At 41.2% G+C, this 6,000-nt stretch overlaps 1 pseudogene; it reads right to left on the bottom strand.

Annotated features, from left to right (window-relative positions):
- Positions 1-1,318, bottom strand: part of LOC148136668 (uncharacterized) — a 49,841-nt pseudogene extending 48,523 nt beyond the window's left edge.
- Positions 1,319-6,000: the final 4,682 nt, after the last annotated feature.

Genomic DNA, 6,000 nt, shown 5'->3' on the forward strand with positions numbered 1-6,000 from the left:
AACTTGTGACTTTGTGACCTCAATACCATTGAGTCAGCAAAAATTCTAGAACATGTGCTAGAAACTGATTTTCCATTCAGTTTCAACCAGTTCTAGTGGTGAATCATCTTTATCATTATCAATGACAAATCACGTTCCTGGAACAGAGCGTTTGTCCGACCATGACTTTCCCACTCTTCTCCAGACACTGTAATATCACTTTACATAATTGAGTGTTCCTTGTTTCACCGTGAATTATTGTCTCTGGGACCTGTTCCAGCAATAGACTTTCAGAGATATATAACACCTCATCTTCCAGCATCAGATATTTGAGGTATCTCGGAACATTGTAAACTTTTCACTTCCTGCTCTTGACATATGGGAGTAAAGTTTACATTCGCAGGTGTATGATTTAAGAAACTCTTTTCCTCCTCAAACAAACGCCGACCACCTTGTTCGTTCTGGTTCAGTTTTCTAGCCTTCACTGGAGTTTCTGTCACCAGTACAACAAAATTTATTGGCTTATCGTGTTTCCTTCGGGTTGGTTTCCCAAAGCTTTTCCTAACCTACCAGCAGTGTGATTTGCTATGTCCTATTTTATTGCAATGCAAACACGGGAGGTTTCTTTTTTCTTTTCTCTGTTCCTTTTAACGGTTTGATTATAACCTGTGGTAAATTATCCTCATGAATTTCATCGAAATCTACCTTTCCATGTCCACGTGAGAAATTCTCTTTTCCCGAATTTAAGTCCCTGACTGATTGAAATTTATTACGGAAGCCAAACTTGATAACTGACCCAATTCATAGCCATCAGCCATTTCAGCTGCTATTCTATCCGTCTTGATTCTCTGCTTTTCCTCATGGATTGTTGCTATTACATGATGTGAATTTGTGAATTCCTCCAAACTGGTTTTGTCTCGAAGAGCGTCGTAGGTTTGCTCTATTTTGAATGCCCTTACCCATATACAAAATTACTTTATTTGATCCTTTCAAACTCAATGGAAGTTTAACCAGGTTCCCTCCTTAGATTCCTGAAGCGTTTTCTGTAGGCTTCTTGCATCAGTTTCAATGGAATTGCGACGGCTTTCTTCAACTCCTCAGAAACCCCAGATCCATCCTGTTACAGTCATGGGAATGCCTCATCAGCTCTAACCACAAATTTTGTTTGGTTCAACATAACTCACGTGAGATTAACAAAAAAGGCATCCGCATCCTTCTCATCAAACCTAGGCAATGCATGAATGCATTTAAGCAGATTGTCACCATATTTTTGAATGTCAGGGTTTTGCTCATCCTCACTCTCTTCCTCACTGAGCTTATCTTCAGCATTCACCTCCATCCTTTTACGTCGAATTTGCTGTATAGTTGCCCATTTCTGAAATTCAACATGCCTGTCTGCCTTCCTTTCCTCTCTCTCAATTTCTCAATTTCTCTCTCTTCATACTCTCTTTCCTTTACTCTATCGCCTGTTTTTATTCGTGCATCAAACTCTTTCATTTCTGTTGCACCGTCATTATATTTAGCCTCTAACTAAAGGTATTTTGTTGACAATTGAAATTTCACCAGCTCTAATTGCTTTTGATTCTGATTACATTTCCAGCAAATTTAAATGCTGAGCAATTGCTGGAATTACTCTCCTTTCCTCGTGCAAGAAGTAATCTCTAAGTCCAGGGTCTGGATCAATGGTGCTGGAAGAGCACAGCAGTTCAGGCAGCATCGATGAGCTTCATCAGGAAGGGCTTTTGCCCGAAACGTCGATTTTGCTGAAGCTCCTCGATGCTGCCTGAACTGCTGTGCTCTTCCAGCACCATTGATCCAGAATCTGGTTTCCAGCATCTGCAGTCATTGTTTTTACCTCTATGTCCAGGGTGTCTGCTCATTCCAGCAGGCTGGCCTTGATCGCCTTTTGTAAATCCCCGAATATCAATTCTTCCACTCCCAGCAAACTCTTCGTAACTTGTTGTTTCAAGCGTAGTTTTAACCAACTGGGTTATACATTCGGAAAAAAAAACGACCCTAATTCCTCCCACATGCTGACGTCGAGCCCAGGAATCCTTATTCCAAATCGAAAATACAGAACAAACCCCTCAACGAGCCCACAAAAAGTTACAGACCAAGGAAGACCCCAAACAACTTTCAAGAAGACCATAATTTTGCTGGTTTGTTTGAAGCAGCTTGAACTTGATATTTCAGGAAAAAATGTCAAAGTTCAAATCATTTACTTTTAAACAAGGCAGAATTTATTGAGGGGTTTATCGATGAACCAAATTAAACAGAAAACAGTGTACCGAGTAACTTGACCTCTCCGAAAACCCAACATATCATCCCAGTTAATGATGGGAAAACATTTGCAACAATCCGCATAAACATTCCGGGTACAAACAGTAAAATCAAACAGGATAGAAGTCAGAAAGAGAATACCTGCCTGAATCTACTTCTTTGTGTCCAGTAATTTCTTCCACACTCGTGCTAGAAACCAAGCCAAAACTGACTGAAGATCAGCTGCGAGAACTGGCCACTCCCCTTTCATTTCGCAACTTTTATTTTTGAAGTGAAAGCCTTCAGCCTGAGAAAGCATCGGTTAGCTATTATCAAATTGGCCATCAATCCACTTGACTTTTTGGACTCCGTGTCCTTTACGAACTCTCTGGAAAGAAAAATAAAACTAAGGACAACATAATGTTTTTAGTCAGCAGCTTCTTTGCTTATTTACGCACAACAGCGTATCAACCTTTGACTAAAAATACTCAAAAGTTTCTGCATTAACTTCATTTTGACAACGTGAATTGCAGAGAACCAAAAATTGTCGGAGATATTTATTTCACCAGTCTTTCTCTCCAGATTGGGTCATCTCCTTTTTTTTAAAAAAATATGTTGAATCTTCATTTGTTGGTGTTCCCTCAAAAGGAAGCACGATTTCCAAATGCACCAAGTGAATTCTCCTTAGGATCCTTTTTTTTTGTTTTAATTATGTCACCTCTGATTCTCTCAATTCCAGCCTCGCTGGTCGAGGCTCTCCATTATGTTTCTAACACAGCAACATACTTCGCTCAGTGCCATCATAAGTGCCATTCTCGTAAATGCAGATGTGACCTTACCAATTAATACTACGACCTAAACATTTATGTCTACTTTAAATAGAAAGAGTTTTTTAAATTTTGAAGGAGACTTGAGGTGCATGCTCAGGTGCGCAAATGGAAAGGCTGTGAAACAAGATAGATACATGTGACATATGGCTGTGAAATTGGTAGCTGAGTTTTGGTTGCTGAATCACAACAATTCGTATATAACCAATTTGTTTAATAAGCGTCATGATACAAAAAACAAATCAAATTTGAATTCATTGTTTTGACAACATCAGTCCAATGCCAAGTTCCGACGTTGGGGGTGCCTGAAATACAAGGGAATTTTGACAATTGGAACAGTGCGCAACTGCCGCCAAAAAGCGAAGTATCGGTCATCAAGCTGGAGATGTTGCTGGCCATCCTACACCTTTCTCTCAACGAAATTAGAAAACGTCTCTTCCAAAGGTGTCTTTTCATGTAAAACATACTAACAGTTAAAAGAAAATAAAATTGAGCGGTCAGCTGACGAATATTGAAGTCAGCGAACAAGACAGATACTGTGTGGTGTTGAGATTAAGATGGTATGTGTAATAATTGCACTGAAACAGCAAATTGTATAGATTTGCGTGAGAGAGTAAAACGTTAAGAAAAGGGAGTTTGGATTTGAGAACAGCTTCTTTGTTCAGTGTTCACTATTAGAATGAGGACAATAAATTGATATCTTAATTTAAATGTGAAAGGGGAACTCCCCTGTCCCTCAAATTTGAATATATTACAAGGTGAGGCGTTTTCTGGTTGTTTGGTTTTAACTAACGCCAGAACCGATGGCAGCGCTTAGTTTCAACAGAGTCAAAAAGAAGTAAAATCGAGATTTGAGGTCAGCTCTTTGCTTCAAGGCCAAAACTGCCCGAATGTAGCATCAAGGAGCCACGGACAAACAGGAAACTATGAAAATCATGACAATTACTTTCCATTCATTTCTGGCAAAAAGGAAGATGCTTGTGGTTGTTGGGAATGTGTCATCCCAGCTCGAGCAAGTCTCTTCAGGAATCCCTAAATTTCTCCTCTTCCCAACTATCTCCAGCTGCTTCTTCAATGATCTTCCCACAATAACAGCGATTTTCAACAATGACATCTCTATGTCCTGTATCATAATGGATTCTTGAAATCCACAATCTGTCCATATCCAATTGGACGAAGATCTGGACAAAGTCCAGACATGGATTGAGAAGTTTGGAAGAAGATTTGTAGCTCGGGTGCTCGTTGTTGTGGTTCTGTTCGCCAAGCTGGGAATTTGTGTTGCCGACGTTTCGTCCCCTGTCTCGGTGACATACTCAGTGCTTGGAAGCCTCCTATAAAGCGCTTCTGTGATATTTCCTCCGCCATTTATAGTGATTTGTTTCTGCCGTGTCCGGTTGTCAGTTCCAGTTCTCCGCTGCAGTGGCCGCTATATTGGGTCCAGGTCGATATGCTTATTGATTGAATCTGTGAATGTGTGCCATGCCTCTAGGAATTCCCTGGCTGTTCTCTGTTTGGCAACACATGTTACTTCTCATCTGAGTGTGTGGCTACAAAGGAAATTACCAAATCAACAACAAAATAGATGAACAAATCAACGGCACACCCATGGGCTCACCCATCATTGGATCATAGCAGAAGCGGGAATGCAAAGGTTAGATCAAACAGTCTTTCCGCAAATTCAACCCAAACTCTGGGTCAGATATGTAGATGATACCTTTGTAATCATTAAAAACACAGAAATAGAGAACACATACCGGATCATCAACGCCACACTCACAGGAATCCGATTCACTGGAGAGAAAGAAAAGGATAACCAACTCCCATTCCTAGACGTGATGGTACAGAGAACACCGAACGGAGAATTCACCACAAAGGTGTACAGGAAAGCCACACACACAGACCAAGTCCTAAACTGCGAAAGCAAATACCCCAACACACACAAAAGAAGTTGCATCAAGACACTGTTCAAAACGGCCACAACACACTGCAGTACACCAGAACTGCAAAAAGAGAAAGAAGAATGCCTATACAATGTATTCGCCAAAAACGGATACCCCCGCAATTTCATCAACAGATGCCTAAGCGAAAGACAACGGAATGAGGACATGCCACAATCCAAAGGACTTGCCACACTACCATACATCAAAAAACATTTCTGACCTGACAGCCAGACTACTGTAACCACTAGGTCTCATAACAGCACACAAACCAACAGCCACTCTCAGACAACAACTCACCAGGACGAAGGAACCGATACCGAGCATGGGCAAAACCAATGTAGTGCACAAGATCCCATGCAAGGACACTACGTAGGACAAACAGGAAGACAGCTAACGATCCGCATCCATGAACACCAACTAGCCACGAAACGACAAGACCAGCTATCCTTAGTAGCCACACACTCAGATGACAAGCAACTTGAGTTCGACTGGGACAACACTACTGTTATAGGATAAGCCAAACAGAGAACAGCCAGTTAATTCATAGAGGTATGGCATTCATCCACAGATTCAATCAATAAGCACATCGACCAGGATCCAATATACCGTCCACTGCAGCGGACAGTTGGAACTGACAACTGGAAGCGGAAAACACAAATCACGATAAATGCCGGAGGAAATATCACAGGAGCGCTTCACAGGTGGCTCCCAAGCACTGAGGATGTCACCGAGACTGGGGACGAAACGTCTGAACACAAATTCCCAGCTCGGCGAACAGGACCACAACAATGGATTGAGAAGCCATGTATAAGATTTACGCCAAATAGTTGATAGGCAAAATCATCTCCATTAATACGCTCTTTCACCACTGTCCCATGACATGTAATTGTGTTCCCTTTACTAACTCTTTCATGGTCAGTATCCTAGAGTTGCTATTCACCAGAATTTCAACATGGCTCGCAACGAAAATACAATGACTACAAGAGCATGTTAGT

Source organism: Chiloscyllium plagiosum, unplaced genomic scaffold (genome assembly GCF_037043375.1).
Source record: "Chiloscyllium plagiosum isolate Xiang-an unplaced genomic scaffold, Cpla_swu_hap1 HiC_scaffold_45, whole genome shotgun sequence".
Taxonomy (NCBI): domain Eukaryota; kingdom Metazoa; phylum Chordata; class Chondrichthyes; order Orectolobiformes; family Hemiscylliidae; genus Chiloscyllium; species Chiloscyllium plagiosum.